General features: G+C 49.5%; 25 non-coding genes across 25 annotated transcripts; all 25 read left to right on the top strand.

Annotated features, from left to right (window-relative positions):
- Nucleotides 1–885: 885 nt before the first annotated feature.
- LOC135490268 (5S ribosomal RNA) lies at nt 886–1,004 on the top strand. The gene has a single exon (XR_010447478.1). It is a non-coding gene; the product is annotated as a 5S ribosomal RNA (ribosomal RNA).
- An 899-nt stretch (nt 1,005–1,903) lies between these two features.
- On the top strand, nt 1,904–2,022 carry LOC135490267 (5S ribosomal RNA). The gene has a single exon (XR_010447477.1). It is a non-coding gene; the product is annotated as a 5S ribosomal RNA (ribosomal RNA).
- A 903-nt stretch (nt 2,023–2,925) lies between these two features.
- On the top strand, nt 2,926–3,044 carry LOC135490266 (5S ribosomal RNA). The gene has a single exon (XR_010447476.1). It is a non-coding gene; the product is annotated as a 5S ribosomal RNA (ribosomal RNA).
- An 897-nt stretch (nt 3,045–3,941) lies between these two features.
- LOC135490265 (5S ribosomal RNA) lies at nt 3,942–4,060 on the top strand. The gene has a single exon (XR_010447475.1). It is a non-coding gene; the product is annotated as a 5S ribosomal RNA (ribosomal RNA).
- Nucleotides 4,061–4,957: 897 nt separating this feature from the next.
- On the top strand, nt 4,958–5,076 carry LOC135490264 (5S ribosomal RNA). Its single transcript, XR_010447474.1, has one exon. It is a non-coding gene; the product is annotated as a 5S ribosomal RNA (ribosomal RNA).
- Nucleotides 5,077–5,978: 902 nt separating this feature from the next.
- Nucleotides 5,979–6,097, top strand: LOC135490263 (5S ribosomal RNA). Its single transcript, XR_010447473.1, has one exon. It is a non-coding gene; the product is annotated as a 5S ribosomal RNA (ribosomal RNA).
- Nucleotides 6,098–6,997: 900 nt separating this feature from the next.
- Nucleotides 6,998–7,116, top strand: LOC135490262 (5S ribosomal RNA). The gene has a single exon (XR_010447472.1). It is a non-coding gene; the product is annotated as a 5S ribosomal RNA (ribosomal RNA).
- An 899-nt stretch (nt 7,117–8,015) lies between these two features.
- On the top strand, nt 8,016–8,134 carry LOC135490261 (5S ribosomal RNA). The gene has a single exon (XR_010447471.1). It is a non-coding gene; the product is annotated as a 5S ribosomal RNA (ribosomal RNA).
- An 893-nt stretch (nt 8,135–9,027) lies between these two features.
- LOC135490260 (5S ribosomal RNA) lies at nt 9,028–9,146 on the top strand. The gene has a single exon (XR_010447470.1). It is a non-coding gene; the product is annotated as a 5S ribosomal RNA (ribosomal RNA).
- An 895-nt stretch (nt 9,147–10,041) lies between these two features.
- Nucleotides 10,042–10,160, top strand: LOC135490258 (5S ribosomal RNA). Its single transcript, XR_010447468.1, has one exon. It is a non-coding gene; the product is annotated as a 5S ribosomal RNA (ribosomal RNA).
- An 895-nt stretch (nt 10,161–11,055) lies between these two features.
- Nucleotides 11,056–11,174, top strand: LOC135490257 (5S ribosomal RNA). Its single transcript, XR_010447467.1, has one exon. It is a non-coding gene; the product is annotated as a 5S ribosomal RNA (ribosomal RNA).
- Nucleotides 11,175–12,071: 897 nt separating this feature from the next.
- On the top strand, nt 12,072–12,190 carry LOC135490256 (5S ribosomal RNA). The gene has a single exon (XR_010447466.1). It is a non-coding gene; the product is annotated as a 5S ribosomal RNA (ribosomal RNA).
- Nucleotides 12,191–13,087: 897 nt separating this feature from the next.
- On the top strand, nt 13,088–13,206 carry LOC135490254 (5S ribosomal RNA). Its single transcript, XR_010447465.1, has one exon. It is a non-coding gene; the product is annotated as a 5S ribosomal RNA (ribosomal RNA).
- A 900-nt stretch (nt 13,207–14,106) lies between these two features.
- LOC135490253 (5S ribosomal RNA) lies at nt 14,107–14,225 on the top strand. The gene has a single exon (XR_010447464.1). It is a non-coding gene; the product is annotated as a 5S ribosomal RNA (ribosomal RNA).
- Nucleotides 14,226–15,121: 896 nt separating this feature from the next.
- Nucleotides 15,122–15,240, top strand: LOC135490252 (5S ribosomal RNA). The gene has a single exon (XR_010447463.1). It is a non-coding gene; the product is annotated as a 5S ribosomal RNA (ribosomal RNA).
- An 895-nt stretch (nt 15,241–16,135) lies between these two features.
- On the top strand, nt 16,136–16,254 carry LOC135490251 (5S ribosomal RNA). Its single transcript, XR_010447462.1, has one exon. It is a non-coding gene; the product is annotated as a 5S ribosomal RNA (ribosomal RNA).
- Nucleotides 16,255–17,155: 901 nt separating this feature from the next.
- On the top strand, nt 17,156–17,274 carry LOC135490250 (5S ribosomal RNA). The gene has a single exon (XR_010447461.1). It is a non-coding gene; the product is annotated as a 5S ribosomal RNA (ribosomal RNA).
- Nucleotides 17,275–18,177: 903 nt separating this feature from the next.
- LOC135490249 (5S ribosomal RNA) lies at nt 18,178–18,296 on the top strand. Its single transcript, XR_010447460.1, has one exon. It is a non-coding gene; the product is annotated as a 5S ribosomal RNA (ribosomal RNA).
- Nucleotides 18,297–19,192: 896 nt separating this feature from the next.
- LOC135490248 (5S ribosomal RNA) lies at nt 19,193–19,311 on the top strand. The gene has a single exon (XR_010447459.1). It is a non-coding gene; the product is annotated as a 5S ribosomal RNA (ribosomal RNA).
- A 904-nt stretch (nt 19,312–20,215) lies between these two features.
- On the top strand, nt 20,216–20,334 carry LOC135490246 (5S ribosomal RNA). Its single transcript, XR_010447457.1, has one exon. It is a non-coding gene; the product is annotated as a 5S ribosomal RNA (ribosomal RNA).
- Nucleotides 20,335–21,237: 903 nt separating this feature from the next.
- Nucleotides 21,238–21,356, top strand: LOC135490464 (5S ribosomal RNA). The gene has a single exon (XR_010447665.1). It is a non-coding gene; the product is annotated as a 5S ribosomal RNA (ribosomal RNA).
- An 893-nt stretch (nt 21,357–22,249) lies between these two features.
- On the top strand, nt 22,250–22,368 carry LOC135490245 (5S ribosomal RNA). The gene has a single exon (XR_010447456.1). It is a non-coding gene; the product is annotated as a 5S ribosomal RNA (ribosomal RNA).
- Nucleotides 22,369–23,267: 899 nt separating this feature from the next.
- On the top strand, nt 23,268–23,386 carry LOC135490244 (5S ribosomal RNA). The gene has a single exon (XR_010447455.1). It is a non-coding gene; the product is annotated as a 5S ribosomal RNA (ribosomal RNA).
- An 896-nt stretch (nt 23,387–24,282) lies between these two features.
- On the top strand, nt 24,283–24,401 carry LOC135490433 (5S ribosomal RNA). Its single transcript, XR_010447635.1, has one exon. It is a non-coding gene; the product is annotated as a 5S ribosomal RNA (ribosomal RNA).
- Nucleotides 24,402–25,302: 901 nt separating this feature from the next.
- Nucleotides 25,303–25,421, top strand: LOC135490243 (5S ribosomal RNA). The gene has a single exon (XR_010447454.1). It is a non-coding gene; the product is annotated as a 5S ribosomal RNA (ribosomal RNA).
- Nucleotides 25,422–25,962: the final 541 nt, after the last annotated feature.

The following is a 25,962-nucleotide window of genomic DNA, read 5'->3' as shown; positions in this document are numbered from 1 at the left end:
CAATCATTTTGTTTCTTCTTCCCTTGTACGATTGTTAAAATGAAAATGTAGGCTACCTTATGTGGTGGCCATCGAATTTTGCGAAATGGAAATGGCAGCCAGGGGGCCGGCCTGTAGGTCCCGCACCTGTATTTAACCAATCAGCTCGCGGTTATAGTTCCGTTTGAGACGAATGGGTGGTCTCACCATACCAGTTGAATGTTATTTTCCATTTCAAATATACTTCTTCTTATATTGAGAATAAGGTGTGTTTAAAGTGATGAAAATGATTAAGTTTCAGTCAAATTGGCTTGCTTGTGTGGTTTTGGGGCTCAAATTAACCGTTGCGGTCAAAAAGGTGATTCGCGGGTTAAAGCCCGTCGAAAATCATCCCTCCCCTCTCTCCCCCCCCCCCCCCCGCCCAACACTGCGCAGGCCTACTGGCTTCCAAGCGTTTATACTAGGACGCTTTTTGAGTTCAGACCGGCGTGGAAGTTGCTGCTAGTGACGTCAGTCCTGATTCGGGAGATGGCGCTGGCGTCTCTCATGACGTCAGGGAGCCTCGGAGTAGTCTGCTCGTGACGTCAGAGCTCGTGACGTCACGCTGCGTTCCTAGTGATGAGACACCTTGCCAACCGTTGGCGTCTTTGATGTCCAGTCGGCACTCTCTTCTTCCGATGTTGGTCTGCGTGCAGTTCTTGAATGTGCGTCCGTTTCTGTTTCAGTGCGAGCCTGCGTGAACTGTATGTCTACGCGTAGACTCCGTCGTGTAATGGGCGCCCCAACCACATCTGTAATGCGACGAAGCTGTGACGTAGGCATACATAATGCCTCTGACCACAAAATATGACGCATTATAGTAGGCGCAGTGATATTATAAGTAACCTACGCATCGCCGCCTCTAATGTCTACGACCATATCACGTTGAAAACACCGGTTCTCGTCCGATCACCGAAGCCAAGCAACGTCGAGCGTGGTTAGTACGTGGATGGGTGACCGCCTCGGAATACCGCGTGTTGTAGACTTTTTCTCTTCATGTCCCAATCATTTTGTTTCTTCTTCCCTTGTACGATTGTTAAAATGAAAATGTAGGCTACCTTATGTGGTGGCCATCGAATTTTGCGAAATGGAAATGGCAGCCAGGGGGCCGGCCTGTAGGTCCCGCACCTGTATTTAACCAATCAGCTCGCGGTTATAGTTCCGTTTGAGACGAATGGGTGGTCTCACCATACCAGTTGAATGTTATTTTCCATTTCAAATATACTTCTTCTTATATTGAGAATAAGGTGTGTTTAAAGTGATGAAAATGATTAAGTTTCAGTCAAATTGGCTTGCTTGTGTGGTTTTGGGGCTCAAATTAACCGTTGCGGTCAAAAAGGTGATTCGCGGGTTAAAGCCCGTCGAAAATCATCCCTCCCCTCTCTCCCCCCCCCCCCCGCCCAACACTGCGCAGGCCTACTGGCTTCCAAGCGTTTATACTAGGACGCTTTTTGAGTTCAGACCGGCGTGGAAGTTGCTGCTAGTGACGTCAGTCCTGATTCGGGAGATGGCGCTGGCGTCTCTCATGACGTCAGGGAGCCTCGGAGTAGTCTGCTCGTGACGTCAGAGCTCGTGACGTCACGCTGCGTTCCTAGTGATGAGACACCTTGCCAACCGTTGGCGTCTTTGATGTCCAGTCGGCACTCTCTTCTTCCGATGTTGGTCTGCGTGCAGTTCTTGAATGTGCGTCCGTTTCTGTTTCCGTGCGAGCCTGCGTGAACTGTATGTCTACGCGTAGACTCCGTCGTGTAATGGGCGCCCCAACCACATCTGTAATGCGACGAAGCTGTGACGTAGGCATACATAATGCCTCTGACCACAAAATATGACGCATTATAGTAGGCGCAGTGATATTATAAGTAACCTACGCATCGCCGCCTCTAATGTCTACGACCATATCACGTTGAAAACACCGGTTCTCGTCCGATCACCGAAGCCAAGCAACGTCGAGCGTGGTTAGTACGTGGATGGGTGACCGCCTCGGAATACCGCGTGTTGTAGACTTTTTCTCTTCATGTCCCAATCATTTTGTTTCTTCTTCCCTTGTACGATTGTTAAAATGAAAATGTAGGCTACCTTATGTGGTGGCCATCGAATTTTGCGAAATGGAAATGGCAGCCAGGTGGCCGGCCTGTAGGTCCCGCACCTGTATTTAACCAATCAGCTCGCAGTTATAGTTCCGTTTGAGACGAATGGGTGGTCTCACCATACCAGTTGAATGTTATTTTCCATTTCAAATATACTTCTTCTTATATTGAGAATAAGGTGTGTTTAAAGTGATGAAAATGATTAAGTTTCAGTCAAATTGGCTTGCTTGTGTGGTTTTGGGGCTCAAATTAACCGTTGCGGTCAAAAAGGTGATTCGCGGGTTAAAGCCCGTCGAAAATCATCCCTCCCCTCTCTCCCCCCCCCCCCCCCCCGCCCAACACTGCGCAGGCCTACTGGCTTCCAAGCGTTTATACTAGGACGCTTTTTGAGTTCAGACCGGCGTGGAAGTTGCTGCTAGTGACGTCAGTCCTGATTCGGGAGATGGCGCTGGCGTCTCTCATGACGTCAGGGAGCCTCGGAGTAGTCTGCTCGTGACGTCAGAGCTCGTGACGTCACGCTGCGTTCCTAGTGATGAGACACCTTGCCAACCGTTGGCGTCTTTGATGTCCAGTCGGCACTCTCTTCTTCCGATGTTGGTCTGCGTGCAGTTCTTGAATGTGCGTCCGTTTCTGTTTCAGTGCGAGCCTGCGTGAACTGTATGTCTACGCGTAGACTCCGTCGTGTAATGGGCGCCCCAACCACATCTGTAATGCGACGAAGCTGTGACGTAGGCATACATAATGCCTCTGACCACAAAATATGACGCATTATAGTAGGCGCAGTGATATTATAAGTAACCTACGCATCGCCGCCTCTAATGTCTACGACCATATCACGTTGAAAACACCGGTTCTCGTCCGATCACCGAAGCCAAGCAACGTCGAGCGTGGTTAGTACGTGGATGGGTGACCGCCTCGGAATACCGCGTGTTGTAGACTTTTTCTCTTCATGTCCCAATCATTTTGTTTCTTCTTCCCTTGTACGATTGTTAAAATGAAAATGTAGGCTACCTTATGTGGTGGCCATCGAATTTTGCGAAATGGAAATGGCAGCCAGGGGGCCGGCCTGTAGGTCCCGCACCTGTATTTAACCAATCAGCTCGCGGTTATAGTTCCGTTTGAGACGAATGGGTGGTCTCACCATACCAGTTGAATGTTATTTTCCATTTCAAATATACTTCTTCTTATATTGAGAATAAGGTGTGTTTAAAGTGATGAAAATGATTAAGTTTCAGTCAAATTGGCTTGCTTGTGTGGTTTTGGGGCTCAAATTAACCGTTGCGGTCAAAAAGGTGATTCGCGGGTTAAAGCCCGTCGAAAATCATCCCTCCCCTCTCTCCCCCCCCCCCGCCCAACACTGCGCAGGCCTACTGGCTTCCAAGCGTTTATACTAGGACGCTTTTTGAGTTCAGACCGGCGTGGAAGTTGCTGCTAGTGACGTCAGTCCTGATTCGGGAGATGGCGCTGGCGTCTCTCATGACGTCAGGGAGCCTCGGAGTAGTCTGCTCGTGACGTCAGAGCTCGTGACGTCACGCTGCGTTCCTAGTGATGAGACACCTTGCCAACCGTTGGCGTCTTTGATGTCCAGTCGGCACTCTCTTCTTCCGATGTTGGTCTGCGTGCAGTTCTTGAATGTGCGTCCGTTTCTGTTTCAGTGCGAGCCTGCGTGAACTGTATGTCTACGCGTAGACTCCGTCGTGTAATGGGCGCCCCAACCACATCTGTAATGCGACGAAGCTGTGACGTAGGCATACATAATGCCTCTGACCACAAAATATGACGCATTATAGTAGGCGCAGTGATATTATAAGTAACCTACGCATCGCCGCCTCTAATGTCTACGACCATATCACGTTGAAAACACCGGTTCTCGTCCGATCACCGAAGCCAAGCAACGTCGAGCGTGGTTAGTACGTGGATGGGTGACCGCCTCGGAATACCGCGTGTTGTAGACTTTTTCTCTTCATGTCCCAATCATTTTGTTTCTTCTTCCCTTGTACGATTGTTAAAATGAAAATGTAGGCTACCTTATGTGGTGGCCATCGAATTTTGCGAAATGGAAATGGCAGCCAGGGGGCCGGCCTGTAGGTCCCGCACCTGTATTTAACCAATCAGCTCGCGGTTATAGTTCCGTTTGAGACGAATGGGTGGTCTCACCATACCAGTTGAATGTTATTTTCCATTTCAAATATACTTCTTCTTATATTGAGAATAAGGTGTGTTTAAAGTGATGAAAATGATTAAGTTTCAGTCAAATTGGCTTGCTTGTGTGGTTTTGGGGCTCAAATTAACCGTTGCGGTCAAAAAGGTGATTCGCGGGTTAAAGCCCGTCGAAAATCATCCCTCCCCTCCCTCCCCCCCCCCCGCCCAACACTGCGCAGGCCTACTGGCTTCCAAGCGTTTATACTAGGACGCTTTTTGAGTTCAGACCGGCGTGGAAGTTGCTGCTAGTGACGTCAGTCCTGATTCGGGAGATGGCGCTGGCGTCTCTCATGACGTCAGGGAGCCTCGGAGTAGTCTGCTCGTGACGTCAGAGCTTGTGACGTCACGCTGCGTTCCTAGTGATGAGACACCTTGCCAACCGTTGGCGTCTTTGATGTCCAGTCGGCACTCTCTTCTTCCGATGTTGGTCTGCGTGCAGTTCTTGAATGTGCGTCCGTTTCTGTTTCAGTGCGAGCCTGCGTGAACTGTATGTCTACGCGTAGACTCCGTCGTGTAATGGGCGCCCCAACCACATCTGTAATGCGACGAAGCTGTGACGTAGGCATACATAATGCCTCTGACCACAAAATATGACGCATTATAGTAGGCGCAGTGATATTATAAGTAACCTACGCATCGCCGCCTCTAATGTCTACGACCATATCACGTTGAAAACACCGGTTCTCGTCCGATCACCGAAGCCAAGCAACGTCGAGCGTGGTTAGTACGTGGATGGGTGACCGCCTCGGAATACCGCGTGTTGTAGACTTTTTCTCTTCATGTCCCAATCATTTTGTTTCTTCTTCCCTTGTACGATTGTTAAAATGAAAATGTAGGCTACCTTATGTGGTGGCCATCGAATTTTGCGAAATGGAAATGGCAGCCAGGGGGCCGGCCTGTAGGTCCCGCACCTGTATTTAACCAATCAGCTCGCGGTTATAGTTCCGTTTGAGACGAATGGGTGGTCTCACCATACCAGTTGAATGTTATTTTCCATTTCAAATATACTTCTTCTTATATTGAGAATAAGGTGTGTTTAAAGTGATGAAAATGATTAAGTTTCAGTCAAATTGGCTTGCTTGTGTGGTTTTGGGGCTCAAATTAACCGTTGCGGTCAAAAAGGTGATTCGCGGGTTAAAGCCCGTCGAAAATCATCCCTCCCCTCTCTCCCCCCCCCCCCCCCCGCCCAACACTGCGCAGGCCTACTGGCTTCCAAGCGTTTATACTAGGACGCTTTTTGAGTTCAGACCGGCGTGGAAGTTGCTGCTAGTGACGTCAGTCCTGATTCGGGAGATGGCGCTGGCGTCTCTCATGACGTCAGGGAGCCTCGGAGTAGTCTGCTCGTGACGTCAGAGCTCGTGACGTCACGCTGCGTTCCTAGTGATGAGACACCTTGCCAACCGTTGGCGTCTTTGATGTCCAGTCGGCACTCTCTTCTTCCGATGTTGGTCTGCGTGCAGTTCTTGAATGTGCGTCCGTTTCTGTTTCAGTGCGAGCCTGCGTGAACTGTATGTCTACGCGTAGACTCCGTCGTGTAATGGGCGCCCCAACCACATCTGTAATGCGACGAAGCTGTGACGTAGGCATACATAATGCCTCTGACCACAAAATATGACGCATTATAGTAGGCGCAGTGATATTATAAGTAACCTACGCATCGCCGCCTCTTATGTCTACGACCATATCACGTTGAAAACACCGGTTCTCGTCCGATCACCGAAGCCAAGCAACGTCGAGCGTGGTTAGTACGTGGATGGGTGACCGCCTCGGAATACCGCGTGTTGTAGACTTTTTCTCTTCATGTCCCAATCATTTTGTTTCTTCTTCCCTTGTACGATTGTTAAAATGAAAATGTAGGCTACCTTATGTGGTGGCCATCGAATTTTGCGAAATGGAAATGGCAGCCAGGGGGCCGGCCTGTAGGTCCCGCACCTGTATTTAACCAATCAGCTCGCGGTTATAGTTCCGTTTGAGACGAATGGGTGGTCTCACCATACCAGTTGAATGTTATTTTCCATTTCAAATATACTTCTTCTTATATTGAGAATAAGGTGTGTTTAAAGTGATGAAAATGATTAAGTTTCAGTCAAATTGGCTTGCTTGTGTGGTTTTGGGGCTCAAATTAACCGTTGCGGTCAAAAAGGTGATTCGCGGGTTAAAGCCCGTCGAAAATCATCCCTCCCCTCTCTCCCCCCCCCCCCCCGCCCAACACTGCGCAGGCCTACTGGCTTCCAAGCGTTTATACTAGGACGCTTTTTGAGTTCAGACCGGCGTGGAAGTTGCTGCTAGTGACGTCAGTCCTGATTCGGGAGATGGCGCTGGCGTCTCTCATGACGTCAGGGAGCCTCGGAGTAGTCTGCTCGTGACGTCAGAGCTCGTGACGTCACGCTGCGTTCCTAGTGATGAGACACCTTGCCAACCGTTGGCGTCTTTGATGTCCAGTCGGCACTCTCTTCTTCCGATGTTGGTCTGCGTGCAGTTCTTGAATGTGCGTCCGTTTCTGTTTCAGTGCGAGCCTGCGTGAACTGTATGTCTACGCGTAGACTCCGTCGTGTAATGGGCGCCCCAACCACATCTGTAATGCGACGAAGCTGTGACGTAGGCATACATAATGCCTCTGACCACAAAATATGACGCATTATAGTAGGCGCAGTGATATTATAAGTAACCTACGCATCGCCGCCTCTAATGTCTACGACCATATCACGTTGAAAACACCGGTTCTCGTCCGATCACCGAAGCCAAGCAACGTCGAGCGTGGTTAGTACGTGGATGGGTGACCGCCTCGGAATACCGCGTGTTGTAGACTTTTTCTCTTCATGTCCCAATCATTTTGTTTCTTCTTCCCTTGTACGATTGTTAAAATGAAAATGTAGGCTACCTTATGTGGTGGCCATCGAATTTTGCGAAATGGAAATGGCAGCCAGGGGGCCGGCCTGTAGGTCCCGCACCTGTATTTAACCAATCAGCTCGCGGTTATAGTTCCGTTTGAGACGAATGGGTGGTCTCACCATACCAGTTGAATGTTATTTTCCATTTCAAATATACTTCTTCTTATATTGAGAATAAGGTGTGTTTAAAGTGATGAAAATGATTAAGTTTCAGTCAAATTGGCTTGCTTGTGTGGTTTTGGGGCTCAAATTAACCGTTGCGGTCAAAAAGGTGATTCGCGGGTTAAAGCCCGTCGAAAATCATCCCTCCCCTCTCTCCCCCCCCCCCCCGCCCAACACTGCGCAGGCCTACTGGCTTCCAAGCGTTTATACTAGGACGCTTTTTGAGTTCAGACCGGCGTGGAAGTTGCTGCTAGTGACGTCAGTCCTGATTCGGGAGATGGCGCTGGCGTCTCTCATGACGTCAGGGAGCCTCGGAGTAGTCTGCTCGTGACGTCAGAGCTCGTGACGTCACGCTGCGTTCCTAGTGATGAGACACCTTGCCAACCGTTGGCGTCTTTGATGTCCAGTCGGCACTCTCTTCTTCCGATGTTGGTCTGCGTGCAGTTCTTGAATGTGCGTCCGTTTCTGTTTCAGTGCGAGCCTGCGTGAACTGTATGTCTACGCGTAGACTCCGTCGTGTAATGGGCGCCCCAACCACATCTGTAATGCGACGAAGCTGTGACGTAGGCATACATAATGCCTCTGACCACAAAATATGACGCATTATAGTAGGCGCAGTGATATTATAAGTAACCTACGCATCGCCGCCTCTAATGTCTACGACCATATCACGTTGAAAACACCGGTTCTCGTCCGATCACCGAAGCCAAGCAACGTCGAGCGTGGTTAGTACGTGGATGGGTGACCGCCTCGGAATACCGCGTGTTGTAGACTTTTTCTCTTCATGTCCCAATCATTTTGTTTCTTCTTCCCTTGTACGATTGTTAAAATGAAAATGTAGGCTACCTTATGTGGTGGCCATCGAATTTTGCGAAATGGAAATGGCAGCCAGGGGGCCGGTCTGTAGGTCCCGCACCTGTATTTAACCAATCAGCTCGCGGTTATAGTTCCGTTTGAGACGAATGGGTGGTCTCACCATACCAGTTGAATGTTATTTTCCATTTCAAATATACTTCTTCTTATATTGAGAATAAGGTGTGTTTAAAGTGATGAAAATGATTAAGTTTCAGTCAAATTGGCTTGCTTGTGTGGTTTTGGGGCTCAAATTAACCGTTGCGGTCAAAAAGGTGATTCGCGGGTTAAAGCCCGTCGAAAATCATCCCTCCCCTCTCTCCCCCCCGCCCAACACTGCGCAGGCCTACTGGCTTCCAAGCGTTTATACTAGGACGCTTTTTGAGTTCAGACCGGCGTGGAAGTTGCTGCTAGTGACGTCAGTCCTGATTCGGGAGATGGCGCTGGCGTCTCTCATGACGTCAGGGAGCCTCGGAGTAGTCTGCTCGTGACGTCAGAGCTCGTGACGTCACGCTGTCTTCCTAGTGATGAGACACCTTGCCAACCGTTGGCGTCTTTGATGTCCAGTCGGCACTCTCTTCTTCCGATGTTGGTCTGCGTGCAGTTCTTGAATGTGCGTCCGTTTCTGTTTCAGTGCGAGCCTGCGTGAACTGTATGTCTACGCGTAGACTCCGTCGTGTAATGGGCGCCCCAACCACATCTGTAATGCGACGAAGCTGTGACGTAGGCATACATAATGCCTCTGACCACAAAATATGACGCATTATAGTAGGCGCAGTGATATTATAAGTAACCTACGCATCGCCGCCTCTAATGTCTACGACCATATCACGTTGAAAACACCGGTTCTCGTCCGATCACCGAAGCCAAGCAACGTCGAGCGTGGTTAGTACGTGGATGGGTGACCGCCTCGGAATACCGCGTGTTGTAGACTTTTTCTCTTCATGTCCCAATCATTTTGTTTCTTCTTCCCTTGTACGATTGTTAAAATGAAAATGAAGGCTACCTTATGTGGTGGCCATCGAATTTTGCGAAATGGAAATGGCAGCCAGGGGGCCGGCCTGTAGGTCCCGCACCTGTATTTAACCAATCAGCTCGCGGTTATAGTTCCGTTTGAGACGAATGGGTGGTCTCACCATAATAGTTGAATGTTATTTTCCCTTTCAAATATACTTCTACTTATATTGAGAATAAGGTGTGTTTAAAGTGATGAAAATGATTAAGTTTCAGTCAAATTGGCTTGCTTGTGTGGTTTTGGGGCTCAAATTAACCGTTGCGGTCAAAAAGGTGATTCGCGGGTTAAAGCCCGTCGAAAATCATCCCTCCCCTCTCCCCCCCCCCCGCCCAACACTGCGCAGGCCTACTGGCTTCCAAGCGTTTATACTAGGACGCTTTTTGAGTTCAGACCGGCGTGGAAGTTTCTGCTAGTGACGTCAGTCCTGATTCGGGAGATGGCGCTGGCGTCTCTCATGACGTCAGGGAGCCTCGGAGTAGTCTGCTCGTGACGTCAGAGCTCGTGACGTCACGCTGCGTTCCTAGTGATGAGACACCTTGCCAACCGTTGGCGTCTTTGATGTCCAGTCGGCACTCTCTTCTTCCGATGTTGGTCTGCGTGCAGTTCTTGAATGTGCGTCCGTTTCTGTTTCAGTGCGAGCCTGCGTGAACTGTATGTCTACGCGTAGACTCCGTCGTGTAATGGGCGCCCCAACCACATCTGTAATGCGACGAAGCTGTGACGTAGGCATACATAATGCCTCTGACCACAAAATATGACGCATTATAGTAGGCGCAGTGATATTATAAGTAACCTACGCATCGCCGCCTCTAATGTCTACGACCATATCACGTTGAAAACACCGGTTCTCGTCCGATCACCGAAGCCAAGCAACGTCGAGCGTGGTTAGTACGTGGATGGGTGACCGCCTCGGAATACCGCGTGTTGTAGACTTTTTCTCTTCATGTCCCAATCATTTTGTTTCTTCTTCCCTTGTACGATTGTTAAAATGAAAATGTAGGCTACCTTATGTGGTGGCCATCGAATTTTGCGAAATGGAAATGGCAGCCAGGGGGCCGGCCTGTAGGTCCCGCACCTGTATTTAACCAATCAGCTCGCGGTTATAGTTCCGTTTGAGACGAATGGGTGGTCTCACCATACCAGTTGAATGTTATTTTCCATTTCAAATATACTTCTTCTTATATTGAGAATAAGGTGTGTTTAAAGTGATGAAAATGATTAAGTTTCAGTCAAATTGGCTTGCTTGTGTGGTTTTGGGGCTCAAATTAACCGTTGCGGTCAAAAAGGTGATTCGCGGGTTAAAGCCTGTCGAAAATCATCCCTCCCCTCTCTCCCCCCCCCGCCCAACACTGCGCAGGCCTACTGGCTTCCAAGCGTTTATACTAGGACGCTTTTTGAGTTCAGACCGGCGTGGAAGTTGCTGCTAGTGACGTCAGTCCTGATTCGGGAGATGGCGCTGGCGTCTCTCATGACGTCAGGGAGCCTCGGAGTAGTCTGCTCGTGACGTCAGAGCTCGTGACGTCACGCTGCGTTCCTAGTGATGAGACACCTTGCCAACCGTTGGCGTCTTTGATGTCCAGTCGGCACTCTCTTCTTCCGATGTTGGTCTGCGTGCAGTTCTTGAATGTGCGTCCGTTTCTGTTTCAGTGCGAGCCTGCGTGAACTGTATGTCTACGCGTAGACTCCGTCGTGTAATGGGCGCCCCAACCACATCTGTAATGCGACGAAGCTGTGACGTAGGCATACATAATGCCTCTGACCACAAAATATGACGCATTATAGTAGGCGCAGTGATATTATAAGTAACCTACGCATCGCCGCCTCTAATGTCTACGACCATATCACGTTGAAAACACCGGTTCTCGTCCGATCACCGAAGCCAAGCAACGTCGAGCGTGGTTAGTACGTGGATGGGTGACCGCCTCGGAATACCGCGTGTTGTAGACTTTTTCTCTTCATGTCCCAATCATTTTGTTTCTTCTTCCCTTGTACGATTGTTAAAATGAAAATGAAGGCTACCTTATGTGGTGGCCATCGAATTTTGCGAAATGGAAATGGCAGCCAGGGGGCCGGCCTGTAGGTCCCGCACCTGTATTTAACCAATCAGCTCGCGGTTATAGTTCCGTTTGAGACGAATGGGTGGTCTCACCATAATAGTTGAATGTTATTTTCCCTTTCAAATATACTTCTACTTATATTGAGAATAAGGTGTGTTTAAAGTGATGAAAATGATTAAGTTTCAGTCAAATTGGCTTGCTTGTGTGGTTTTGGGGCTCAAATTAACCGTTGCGGTCAAAAAGGTGATTCGCGGGTTAAAGCCCGTCGAAAATCATCCCTCCCCTCTCCCCCCCCCCCCCGCCCAACACTGCGCAGGCCTACTGGCTTCCAAGCGTTTATACTAGGACGCTTTTTGAGTTCAGACCGGCGTGGAAGTTTCTGCTAGTGACGTCAGTCCTGATTCGGGAGATGGCGCTGGCGTCTCTCATGACGTCAGGGAGCCTCGGAGTAGTCTGCTCGTGACGTCAGAGCTCGTGACGTCACGCTGCGTTCCTAGTGATGAGACACCTTGCCAACCGTTGGCGTCTTTGATGTCCAGTCGGCACTCTCTTCTTCCGATGTTGGTCTGCGTGCAGTTCTTGAATGTGCGTCCGTTTCTGTTTCAGTGCGAGCCTGCGTGAACTGTATGTCTACGCGTAGACTCCGTCGTGTAATGGGCGCCCCAACCACATCTGTAATGCGACGAAGCTGTGACGTAGGCATACATAATGCCTCTGACCACAAAATATGACGCATTATAGTAGGCGCAGTGATATTATAAGTAACCTACGCATCGCCGCCTCTAATGTCTACGACCATATCACGTTGAAAACACCGGTTCTCGTCCGATCACCGAAGCCAAGCAACGTCGAGCGTGGTTAGTACGTGGATGGGTGACCGCCTCGGAATACCGCGTGTTGTAGACTTTTTCTCTTCATGTCCCAATCATTTTGTTTCTTCTTCCCTTGTACGATTGTTAAAATGAAAATGTAGGCTACCTTATGTGGTGGCCATCGAATTTTGCGAAATGGAAATGGCAGCCAGGGGGCCGGCCTGTAGGTCCCGCACCTGTATTTAACCAATCAGCTCGCGGTTATAGTTCCGTTTGAGACGAATGGGTGGTCTCACCATACCAGTTGAATGTTATTTTCCATTTCAAATATACTTCTTCTTATATTGAGAATAAGGTGTGTTTAAAGTGATGAAAATGATTAAGTTTCAGTCAAATTGGCTTGCTTGTGTGGTTTTGGGGCTCAAATTAACCGTTGCGGTCAAAAAGGTGATTCGCGGGTTAAAGCCTGTCGAAAATCATCCCTCCCCTCTCTCCCCCCCCCCCGCCCAACACTGCGCAGGCCTACTGGCTTCCAAGCGTTTATACTAGGACGCTTTTTGAGTTCAGACCGGCGTGGAAGTTGCTGCTAGTGACGTCAGTCCTGATTCGGGAGATGGCGCTGGCGTCTCTCATGACGTCAGGGAGCCTCGGAGTAGTCTGCTCGTGACGTCAGAGCTCGTGACGTCACGCTGCGTTCCTAGTGATGAGACACCTTGCCAACCGTTGGCGTCTTTGATGTCCAGTCGGCACTCTCTTCTTCCGATGTTGGTCTGCGTGCAGTTCTTGAATGTGCGTCCGTTTCTGTTTCAGTGCGAGCCTGCGTGAACTGTATGTCTACGCGTAGACTCCGTCGTGTAATGGGCGCCCCAACCACATCTGTAATGCGACGAAGCTGTGACGTAGGCATACATAATGCCTCTGACCACAAAATATGACGCATTATAGTAGGCGCAGTGATATTATAAGTAACCTACGCATCGCCGCCTCTAATGTCTACGACCATATCACGTTGAAAACACCGGTTCTCGTCCGATCACCGAAGCCAAGCAACGTCGAGCGTGGTTAGTACGTGGATGGGTGACCGCCTCGGAATACCGCGTGTTGTAGACTTTTTCTCTTCATGTCCCAATCATTTTGTTTCTTCTTCCCTTGTACGATTGTTAAAATGAAAATGTAGGCTACCTTATGTGGTGGCCATCGAATTTTGCGAAATGGAAATGGCAGCCAGGGGGCCGGCCTGTAGGTCCCGCACCTGTATTTAACCAATCAGCTCGCGGTTATAGTTCCGTTTGAGACGAATGGGTGGTCTCACCATACCAGTTGAATGTTATTTTCCATTTCAAATATACTTCTTCTTATATTGAGAATAAGGTGTGTTTAAAGTGATGAAAATGATTAAGTTTCAGTCAAATTGGCTTGCTTGTGTGGTTTTGGGGCTCAAATTAACCGTTGCGGTCAAAAAGGTGATTCGCGGGTTAAAGCCCGTCGAAAATCATCCCTCCCCTCTCTCCCCCCCCCCCCCCGCCCAACACTGCGCAGGCCTACTGGCTTCCAAGCGTTTATACTAGGACGCTTTTTGAGTTCAGACCGGCGTGGAAGTTGCTGCTAGTGACGTCAGTCCTGATTCGGGAGATGGCGCTGGCGTCTCTCATGACGTCAGGGAGCCTCGGAGTAGTCTGCTCGTGACGTCAGAGCTCGTGACGTCACGCTGCGTTCCTAGTGATGAGACACCTTGCCAACCGTTGGCGTCTTTGATGTCCAGTCGGCACTCTCTTCTTCCGATGTTGGTCTGCGTGCAGTTCTTGAATGTGCGTCCGTTTCTGTTTCAGTGCGAGCCTGCGTGAACTGTATGTCTACGCGTAGACTCCGTCGTGTAATGGGCGCCCCAACCACATCTGTAATGCGACGAAGCTGTGACGTAGGCATACATAATGCCTCTGACCACAAAATATGACGCATTATAGTAGGCGCAGTGATATTATAAGTAACCTACGCATCGCCGCCTCTAATGTCTACGACCATATCACGTTGAAAACACCGGTTCTCGTCCGATCACCGAAGCCAAGCAACGTCGAGCGTGGTTAGTACGTGGATGGGTGACCGCCTCGGAATACCGCGTGTTGTAGACTTTTTCTCTTCATGTCCCAATCATTTTGTTTCTTCTTCCCTTGTACGATTGTTAAAATGAAAATGTAGGCTACCTTATGTGGTGGCCATCGAATTTTGCGAAATGGAAATGGCAGCCAGGGGGCCGGCCTGTAGGTCCCGCACCTGTATTTAACCAATCAGCTCGCGGTTATAGTTCCGTTTGAGACGAATGGGTGGTCTCACCATACCAGTTGAATGTTATTTTCCATTTCAAATATACTTCTTCTTATATTTAGAATAAGGTGTGTTTAAAGTGATGAAAATGATTAAGTTTCAGTCAAATTGGCTTGCTTGTGTGGTTTTGGGGCTCAAATTAACCGTTGCGGTCAAAAAGGTGATTCGCGGGTTAAAGCCCGTCGAAAATCATCCCTCCCCTCTCTCCCCCCCCCCGCCCAACACTGCGCAGGCCTACTGGCTTCCAAGCGTTTATACTAGGACGCTTTTTGAGTTCAGACCGGCGTGGAAGTTGCTGCTAGTGACGTCAGTCCTGATTCGGGAGATGGCGCTGGCGTCTCTCATGACGTCAGGGAGCCTCGGAGTAGTCTGCTCGTGACGTCAGAGCTCGTGACGTCACGCTGCGTTCCTAGTGATGAGACACCTTGCCAACCGTTGGCGTCTTTGATGTCCAGTCGGCACTCTCTTCTTCCGATGTTGGTCTGCGTGCAGTTCTTGAATGTGCGTCCGTTTCTGTTTCAGTGCGAGCCTGCGTGAACTGTATGTCTACGCGTAGACTCCGTCGTGTAATGGGCGCCCCAACCACATCTGTAATGCGACGAAGCTGTGACGTAGGCATACATAATGCCTCTGACCACAAAATATGACGCATTATAGTAGGCGCAGTGATATTATAAGTAACCTACGCATCGCCGCCTCTAATGTCTACGACCATATCACGTTGAAAACACCGGTTCTCGTCCGATCACCGAAGCCAAGCAACGTCGAGCGTGGTTAGTACGTGGATGGGTGACCGCCTCGGAATACCGCGTGTTGTAGACTTTTTCTCTTCATGTCCCAATCATTTTGTTTCTTCTTCCCTGGTACGATTGTTAAAATGAAAATGTAGGCTACCTTATGTGGTGGCCATCGAATTTTGCGAAATGGAAATGGCAGCCAGGGGGCCGGCCTGTAGGTCCCGCACCTGTATTTAACCAATCAGCTCGCGGTTATAGTTCCGTTTGAGACGAATGGGTGGTCTCACCATACCAGTTGAATGTTATTTTCCATTTCAAATATACTTCTTCCTATATTGAGAATAAGGTGTGTTTAAAGTGATGAAAATGATTAAGTTTCAGTCAAATTGGCTTGCTTGTGTGGTTTTGGGGCTCAAATTAACCGTTGCGGTCAAAAAGGTGATTCGCGGGTTAAAGCCCGTCGAAAATCATCCCTCCCCTCTCTCCCCCCCCCGCCCAACACTGCGCAGGCCTACTGGCTTCCAAGCGTTTATACTAGGACGCTTTTTGAGTTCAGACCGGCGTGGAAGTTGCTGCTAGTGACGTCAGTCCTGATTCGGGAGATGGCGCTGGCGTCTCTCATGACGTCAGGGAGCCTCGGAGTAGTCTGCTCGTGACGTCAGAGCTCGTGACGTCACGCTGCGTTCCTAGTGATGAGACACCTTGCCAACCGTTGGCGTCTTTGATGTCCAGTCGGCACTCTCTTCTTCCGATGTTGGTCTGCGTGCAGTTCTTGAATGTGCGTCCGTTTCTGTTTCAGTGCGAGCCTGCGTGAACTGTATGTCTACGCGTAGACTCCGTCGTGTAATGGGCGCCCCAACCACATCTGTAATGCGACGAAGCTGTGACGTAGGCATACATAATGCCTCTGACCACAAAATATGACGCATTATAGTAGGCGCAGTGATATTATAAGTAACCTACGCATCGCCGCCTCTAATGTCTACGACCATATCACGTTGAAAACACCGGTTCTCGTCCGATCACCGAAGCCAAGCAACGTCGAGCGTGGTTAGTACGTGGATGGGTGACCGCCTCGGAATACCGCGTGTTGTAGACTTTTTCTCTTCATGTCCCAATCATTTTGTTTCTTCTTCCCTTGTACGATTGTTAAAATGAAAATGTAGGCTACCTTATGTGGTGGCCATCGAATTTTGCGAAATGGAAATGGCAGCCAGGGGGCCGGCCTGTAGGTCCCGCACCTGTATTTAACCAATCAGCTCGCGGTTATAGTTCCGTTTGAGACGAATGGGTGGTCTCACCATACCAGTTGAATGTTATTTTCCATTTCAAATATACTTCTTCTTATATTGAGAATAAGGTGTGTTTAAAGTGATGAAAATGATTAAGTTTCAGTCAAATTGGCTTGCTTGTGTGGTTTTGGGGCTCAAATTAACCGTTGCGGTCAAAAAGGTGATTCGCGGGTTAAAGCCCGTCGAAAATCATCCCTCCCCTCTCTCCCCCCCCCCCCCCCGCCCAACACTGCGCAGGCCTACTGGCTTCCAAGCGTTTATACTAGGACGCTTTTTGAGTTCAGACCGGCGTGGAAGTTGCTGCTAGTGACGTCAGTCCTGATTCGGGAGATGGCGCTGGCGTCTCTCATGACGTCAGGGAGCCTCGGAGTAGTCTGCTCGTGACGTCAGAGCTCGTGACGTCACGCTGCGTTCCTAGTGATGAGACACCTTGCCAACCGTTGGCGTCTTTGATGTCCAGTCGGCACTCTCTTCTTCCGATGTTGGTCTGCGTGCAGTTCTTGAATGTGCGTCCGTTTCTGTTTCAGTGCGAGCCTGCGTGAACTGTATGTCTACGCGTAGACTCCGTCGTGTAATGGGCGCCCCAACCACATCTGTAATGCGACGAAGCTGTGACGTAGGCATACATAATGCCTCTGACCACAAAATATGACGCATTATAGTAGGCGCAGTGATATTATAAGTAACCTACGCATCGCCGCCTCTAATGTCTACGACCATATCACGTTGAAAACACCGGTTCTCGTCCGATCACCGAAGCCAAGCAACGTCGAGCGTGGTTAGTACGTGGATGGGTGACCGCCTCGGAATACCGCGTGTTGTAGACTTTTTCTCTTCATGTCCCAATCATTTTGTTTCTTCTTCCCTTGTACGATTGTTAAAATGAAAATGTAGGCTACCTTATGTGGTGGCCATCGAATTTTGCGAAATGGAAATGGCAGCCAGGGGGCCGGCCTGTAGGTCCCGCACCTGTATTTAACCAATCAGCTCGCGGTTATAGTTCCGTTTGAGACGAATGGGTGGTCTCACCATACCAGTTGAATGTTATTTTCCATTTCAAATATACTTCTTCTTATATTGAGAATAAGGTGTGTTTAAAGTGATGAAAATGATTAAGTTTCAGTCAAATTGGCTTGCTTGTGTGGTTTTGGGGCTCAAATTAACCGTTGCGGTCAAAAAGGTGATTCGCGGGTTAAAGCCCGTCGAAAATCATCCCTCCCCTCTCTCCCCCCCCCCCCCCCCCGCCCAACACTGCGCAGGCCTACTGGCTTCCAAGCGTTTATACTAGGACGCTTTTTGAGTTCAGACCGGCGTGGAAGTTTCTGCTAGTGACGTCAGTCCTGATTCGGGAGATGGCGCTGGCGTCTCTCATGACGTCAGGGAGCCTCGGAGTAGTCTGCTCGTGACGTCAGAGCTCGTGACGTCACGCTGCGTTCCTAGTGATGAGACACCTTGCCAACCGTTGGCGTCTTTGATGTCCAGTCGGCACTCTCTTCTTCCGATGTTGGTCTGCGTGCAGTTCTTGAATGTGCGTCCGTTTCTGTTTCAGTGCGAGCCTGCGTGAACTGTATGTCTACGCGTAGACTCCGTCGTGTAATGGGCGCCCCAACCACATCTGTAATGCGACGAAGCTGTGACGTAGGCATACATAATGCCTCTGACCACAAAATATGACGCATTATAGTAGGCGCAGTGATATTATAAGTAACCTACGCATCGCCGCCTCTAATGTCTACGACCATATCACGTTGAAAACACCGGTTCTCGTCCGATCACCGAAGCCAAGCAACGTCGAGCGTGGTTAGTACGTGGATGGGTGACCGCCTCGGAATACCGCGTGTTGTAGACTTTTTCTCTTCATGTCCCAATCATTTTGTTTCTTCTTCCCTTGTACGATTGTTAAAATGAAAATGTAGGCTACCTTATGTGGTGGCCATCGAATTTTGCGAAATGGAAATGGCAGCCAGGGGGCCGGCCTGTAGGTCCCGCACCTGTATTTAACCAATCAGCTCGCGGTTATAGTTCCGTTTGAGACGAATGGGTGGTCTCACCATACCAGTTGAATGTTATTTTCCATTTCAAATATACTTCTTCTTATATTGAGAATAAGGTGTGTTTAAAGTGATGAAAATGATTAAGTTTCAGTCAAATTGGCTTGCTTGTGTGGTTTTGGGGCTCAAATTAACCGTTGCGGTCAAAAAGGTGATTCGCGGGTTAAAGCCCGTCGAAAATCATCCCTCCCCTCTCCCCCCCCCCCCGCCCAACACTGCGCAGGCCTACTGGCTTCCAAGCGTTTATACTAGGACGCTTTTTGAGTTCAGACCGGCGTGGAAGTTGCTGCTAGTGACGTCAGTCCTGATTCGGGAGATGGCGCTGGCGTCTCTCATGACGTCAGGGAGCCTCGGAGTAGTCTGCTCGTGACGTCAGAGCTCGTGACGTCACGCTGCGTTCCTAGTGATGAGACACCTTGCCAACCGTTGGCGTCTTTGATGTCCAGTCGGCACTCTCTTCTTCCGATGTTGGTCTGCGTGCAGTTCTTGAATGTGCGTCCGTTTCTGTTTCAGTGCGAGCCTGCGTGAACTGTATGTCTACGCGTAGACTCCGTCGTGTAATGGGCGCCCCAACCACATCTGTAATGCGACGAAGCTGTGACGTAGGCATACATAATGCCTCTGACCACAAAATATGACGCATTATAGTAGGCGCAGTGATATTATAAGTAACCTACGCATCGCCGCCTCTAATGTCTACGACCATATCACGTTGAAAACACCGGTTCTCGTCCGATCACCGAAGCCAAGCAACGTCGAGCGTGGTTAGTACGTGGATGGGTGACCGCCTCGGAATACCGCGTGTTGTAGACTTTTTCTCTTCATGTCCCAATCATTTTGTTTCTTCTTCCCTTGTACGATTGTTAAAATGAAAATGTAGGCTACCTTATGTGGTGGCCATCGAATTTTGCGAAATGGAAATGGCAGCCAGGGGGCCGGCCTGTAGGTCCCGCACCTGTATTTAACCAATCAGCTCGCGGTTATAGTTCCGTTTGAGACGAATGGGTGGTCTCACCATACCAGTTGAATGTTATTTTCCATTTCAAATATACTTCTTCTTATATTGAGAATAAGGTGTGTTTAAAGTGATGAAAATGATTAAGTTTCAGTCAAATTGGCTTGCTTGTGTGGTTTTGGGGCTCAAATTAACCGTTGCGGTCAAAAAGGTGATTCGCGGGTTAAAGCCCGTCGAAAATCATCCCTCCCCTCTCTCCCCCCCCCCCCCCCCCCGCCCAACACTGCGCAGGCCTACTGGCTTCCAAGCGTTTATACTAGGACGCTTTTTGAGTTCAGACCGGCGTGGAAGTTGCTGCTAGTGACGTCAGTCCTGATTCGGGAGATGGCGCTGGCGTCTCTCATGACGTCAGGGAGCCTCGGAGTAGTCTGCTCGTGACGTCAGAGCTCGTGACGTCACGCTGCGTTCCTAGTGATGAGACACCTTGCCAACCGTTGGCGTCTTTGATGTCCAGTCGGCACTCTCTTCTTCCGATGTTGGTCTGCGTGCAGTTCTTGAATGTGCGTCCGTTTCTGTTTCAGTGCGAGCCTGCGTGAACTGTATGTCTACGCGTAGACTCCGTCGTGTAATGGGCGCCCCAACCACATCTGTAATGCGACGAAGCTGTGACGTAGGCATACATAATGCCTCTGACCACAAAATATGACGCATTATAGTAGGCGCAGTGATATTATAAGTAACCTACGCATCGCCGCCTCTAATGTCTACGACCATATCACGTTGAAAACACCGGTTCTCGTCCGATCACCGAAGCCAAGCAACGTCGAGCGTGGTTAGTACGTGGATGGGTGACCGCCTCGGAATACCGCGTGTTGTAGACTTTTTCTCTTCATGTCCCAATCATTTTGTTTCTTCTTCCCTTGTACGATTGTTAAAATGAAAATGTAGGCTACCTTATGTGGTGGCCATCGAATTTTGCGAAATGGAAATGGCAGCCAGGGGGCCGGCCTGTAGGTCCCGCACCTGTATTTAACCAATCAGCTCGCGGTTATAGTTCCGTTTGAGACGAATGGGTGGTCTCACCATACCAGTTGAATGTTATTTTCCATTTCAAATATACTTCTTCTTATATTGAGAATAAGGTGTGTTTAAAGTGATGAAAATGATTAAGTTTCAGTCAAATTGGCTTGCTTGTGTGGTTTTGGGGCTCAAATTAACCGTTGCGGTCAAAAAGGTGATTCGCGGGTTAAAGCCCGTCGAAAATCATCCCTCCCCTCTCTCCCCCCCCCCCCCCCCCGCCCAACACTGCGCAGGCCTACTGGCTTCCAAGCGTTTATACTAGGACGCTTTTTGAGTTCAGACCGGCGTGGAAGTTGCTGCTAGTGACGTCAGTCCTGATTCGGGAGATGGCGCTGGCGTCTCTCATGACGTCAGGGAGCCTCGGAGTAGTCTGCTCGTGACGTCAGAGCTCGTGACGTCACGCTGCGTTCCTAGTGATGAGACACCTTGCCAACCGTTGGCGTCTTTGATGTCCAGTCGGCACTCTCTTCTTCCGATGTTGGTCTGCGTGCAGTTCTTGAATGTGCGTCCGTTTCTGTTTCAGTGCGAGCCTGCGTGAACTGTATGTCTACGCGTAGACTCCGTCGTGTAATGGGCGCCCCAACCACATCTGTAATGCGACGAAGCTGTGACGTAGGCATACATAATGCCTCTGACCACAAAATATGACGCATTATAGTAGGCGCAGTGATATTATAAGTAACCTACGCATCGCCGCCTCTAATGTCTACGACCATATCACGTTGAAAACACCGCTTCTCGTCCGATCACCGAAGCCAAGCAACGTCGAGCGTGGTTAGTACGTGGATGGGTGACCGCCTCGGAATACCGCGTGTTGTAGACTTTTTCTCTTCATGTCCCAATCATTTTGTTTCTTCTTCCCTTGTACGATTGTTAAAATGAAAATGTAGGCTACCTTATGTGGTGGCCATCGAATTTTGCGAAATGGAAATGGCAGCCAGGGGGCCGGCCTGTAGGTCCCGCACCTGTATTTAACCAATCAGCTCGCGGTTATAGTTCCGTTTGAGACGAATGGGTGGTCTCACCATACCAGTTGAATGTTATTTTCCATTTCAAATATACTTCTTCTTATATTGAGAATAAGGTGTGTTTAAAGTGATGAAAATGATTAAGTTTCAGTCAAATTGGCTTGCTTGTGTGGTTTTGGGGCTCAAATTAACCGTTGCGGTCAAAAAGGTGATTCGCGGGTTAAAGCCCGTCGAAAATCATCCCTCCCCTCTCTCCCCCCCGCCCAACACTGCGCAGGCCTACTGGCTTCCAAGCGTTTATACTAGGACGCTTTTTGAGTTCAGACCGGCGTGGAAGTTGCTGCTAGTGACGTCAGTCCTGATTCGGGAGATGGCGCTGGCGTCTCTCATGACGTCAGGGAGCCTCGGAGTAGTCTGCTCGTGACGTCAGAGCTCGTGACGTCACGCTGCGTTCCTAGTGATAAGACACCTTGCCAACCGTTGGCGTCTTTGATGTCCAGTCGGCACTCTCTTCTTCCGATGTTGGTCTGCGTGCAGTTCTTGAATGTGCGTCCGTTTCTGTTTCAGTGCGAGCCTGCGTGAACTGTATGTCTACGCGTAGACTCCGTCGTGTAATGGGCGCCCCAACCACATCTGTAATGCGACGAAGCTGTGACGTAGGCATACATAATGCCTCTGACCACAAAATATGACGCATTATAGTAGGCGCAGTGATATTATAAGTAACCTACGCATCGCCGCCTCTAATGTCTACGACCATATCACGTTGAAAACACCGGTTCTCGTCCGATCACCGAAGCCAAGCAACGTCGAGCGTGGTTAGTACGTGGATGGGTGACCGCCTCGGAATACCGCGTGTTGTAGACTTTTTCTCTTCATGTCCCAATCATTTTGTTTCTTCTTCCCTTGTACGATTGTTAAAATGAAAATGTAGGCTACCTTATGTGGTGGCCATCGAATTTTGCGAAATGGAAATGGCAGCCAGGGGGCCGGCCTGTAGGTCCCGCACCTGTATTTAACCAATCAGCTCGCGGTTATAGTTCCGTTTGAGACGAATGGGTGGTCTCACCATACCAGTTGAATGCTATTTTCCATTTCAAATATACTTCTTCTTATATTGAGAATAAGGTGTGTTTAAAGTGATGAAAATGATTAAGTTTCAGTCAAATTGGCTTGCTTGTGTGGTTTTGGGGCTCAAATTAACCGTTGCGGTCAAAAAGGTGATTCGCGGGTTAAAGCCCGTCGAAAATCATCCCTCCCCTCTCTCCCCCCCCCCCCCGCCCAACACTGCGCAGGCCTACTGGCTTCCAAGCGTTTATACTAGGACGCTTTTTGAGTTCAGACCGGCGTGGAAGTTGCTGCTAGTGACGTCAGTCCTGATTCGGGAGATGGCGCTGGCGTCTCTCATGACGTCAGGGAGCCTCGGAGTAGTCTGCTCGTGACGTCAGAGCTCGTGACGTCACGCTGCGTTCCTAGTGATGAGACACCTTGCCAACCGTTGGCGTCTTTGATGTCCAGTCGGCACTCTCTTCTTCCGATGTTGGTCTGCGTGCAGTTCTTGAATGTGCGTCCGTTTCTGTTTCAGTGCGAGCCTGCGTGAACTGTATGTCTACGCGTAGACTCCGTCGTGTAATGGGCGCCCCAACCACATCTGTAATGCGACGAAGCTGTGACGTAGGCATACATAATGCCTCTGACCACAAAATATGACGCATTATAGTAGGCGCAGTGATATTATAAGTAACCTACGCATCGCCGCCTCTAATGTCTACGACCATATCACGTTGAAAACACCGGTTCTCGTCCGATCACCGAAGCCAAGCAACGTCGAGCGTGGTTAGTACGTGGATGGGTGACCGCCTCGGAATACCGCGTGTTGTAGACTTTTTCTCTTCATGTCCCAATCATTTTGTTTCTTCTTCCCTTGTACGATTGTTAAAATGAAAATGTAGGCTACCTTATGTGGTGGCCATCGAATTTTGCGAAATGGAAATGGCAGCCAGGGGGCCGGCCTGTAGGTCCCGCACCTGTATTTAACCAATCAGCTCGCGGTTATAGTTCCGTTTGAGACGAATGGGTGGTCTCACCATACCAGTTGAATGTTATTTTCCATTTCAAATATACTTCTTCTTATATTGAGAATAAGGTGTGTTTAAAGTGATGAAAATGATTAAGTTTCAGTCAAATTGGCTTGCTTGTGTGGTTTTGGGGCTCAAATTAACCGTTGCGGTCAAAAAGGTGATTCGCGGGTTAAAGCCCGTCGAAAATCATCCCTCCCCTCTCTCCCCCCCCCTGCCCAACACTGCGCAGGCCTACTGGCTTCCAAGCGTTTATACTAGGACGCTTTTTGAGTTCAGACCGGCGTGGAAGTTGCTGCTAGTGACGTCAGTCCTGATTCGGGAGATGGCGCTGGCGTCTCTCATGACGTCAGGGAGCCTCGGAGTAGTCTGCTCGTGACGTCAGAGCTCGTGACGTCACGCTGCGTTCCTAGTGATGAGACACCTTGCCAACCGTTGGCGTCTTTGATGTCCAGTCGGCACTCTCTTCTTCCGATGTTGGTCTGCGTGCAGTTCTTGAATGTGCGTCCGTTTCTGTTTCAGTGCGAGCCTGCGTGAACTGTATGTCTACGCGTAGACTCCGTCGTGTAATGGGCGCCCCAACCACATCTGTAATGCGACGAAGCTGTGACGTAGGCATACATAATGCCTCTGACCACAAAATATGACGCATTATAGTAGGCGCAGTGATATTATAAGTAACCTACGCATCGCCGCCTCTAATGTCTACGACCATATCACGTTGAAAACACTGGTTCTCGTCCGATCACCGAAGCCAAGCAACGTCGAGCGTGGTTAGTACGTGGATGGGTGACCGCCTCGGAATACCGCGTGTTGTAGACTTTTTCTCTTCATGTCCCAATCATTTTGTTTCTTCTTCCCTTGTACGATTGTTAAAATGAAAATGTAGGCTACCTTATGTGGTGGCCATCGAATTTTGCGAAATGGAAATGGCAGCCAGGGGGCCGGCCTGTAGGTCCCGCACCTGTATTTAACCAATCAGCTCGCGGTTATAGTTCCGTTTGAGACGAATGGGTGGTCTCACCATACCAGTTGAATGTTATTTTCCATTTCAAATATACTTTCTTCTTATATTGAGAATAAGGTGTGTTTAAAGTGATGAAAATGATTAAGTTTCAGTCAAATTGGCTTGCTTGTGTGGTTTTGGGGCTCAAATTAACCGTTGCGGTCAAAAAGGTGATTCGCGGGTTAAAGCCCGTCGAAAATCATCCCTCCCCTCTCTCCCCCCCCCCCCCCGCCCAACACTGCGCAGGCCTACTGGCTTCCAAGCGTTTATACTAGGACGCTTTTTGAGTTCAGACCGGCGTGGAAGTTGCTGCTAGTGACGTCAGTCCTGATTCGGGAGATGGCGCTGGCGTCTCTCATGACGTCAGGGAGCCTCGGAGTAGTCTGCTCGTGACGTCAGAGCTCGTGACGTCACGCTGCGTTCCTAGTGATGAGACACCTTGCCAACCGTTGGCGTCTTTGATGTCCAGTAGGCACTCTCTTCTTCCGATGTTGGTCTGCGTGCAGTTCTTGAATGTGCGTCCGTTTCTGTTTCAGTGCGAGCCTGCGTGAACTGTATGTCTACGCGTAGACTCCGTCGTGTAATGGGCGCCCCAACCACATCTGTAATGCGACGAAGCTGTGACGTAGGCATACATAATGCCTCTGACCACAAAATATGACGCATTATAGTAGGCGCAGTGATATTATAAGTAACCTACGCATCGCCGCCTCTAATGTCTACGACCATATCACGTTGAAAACACCGGTTCTCGTCCGATCACCGAAGCCAAGCAACGTCGAGCGTGGTTAGTACGTGGATGGGTGACCGCCTCGGAATACCGCGTGTTGTAGACTTTTTCTCTTCATGTCCCAATCATTTTGTTTCTTCTTCCCTTGTACGATTGTTAAAATGAAAATGTAGGCTACCTTATGTGGTGGCCATCGAATTTTGCGAAATGGAAATGGCAGCCAGGGGGCCGGCCTGTAGGTCCCGCACCTGTATTTAACCAATCAGCTCGCGGTTATAGTTCCGTTTGAGACGAATGGGTGGTCTCACCATACCAGTTGAATGTTATTTTCCATTTCAAATATACTTCTTCTTATATTGAGAATAAGGTGTGTTTAAAGTGATGAAAATGATTAAGTTTCAGTCAAATTGGCTTGCTTGTGTGGTTTTGGGGCTCAAATTAACCGTTGCGGTCAAAAAGGTGATTCGCGGGTTAAAGCCCGTCGAAAATCATCCCTCCCCTCTCTCCCCCCCCCCCCCCCGCCCAACACTGCGCAGGCCTACTGGCTTCCAAGCGTTTATACTAGGACGCTTTTTGAGTTCAGACCGGCGTGGAAGTTGCTGCTAGTGACGTCAGTCCTGATTCGGGAGATGGCGCTGGCGTCTCTC

The sequence above is a fragment of the Lineus longissimus genome, chromosome 6 (assembly GCF_910592395.1).
Source record: "Lineus longissimus chromosome 6, tnLinLong1.2, whole genome shotgun sequence".
Taxonomy (NCBI): domain Eukaryota; kingdom Metazoa; phylum Nemertea; class Pilidiophora; order Heteronemertea; family Lineidae; genus Lineus; species Lineus longissimus.
Note: the sequence above shows the minus strand (reverse complement) of the source record. Positions and strands in the feature narration are given on the sequence as shown.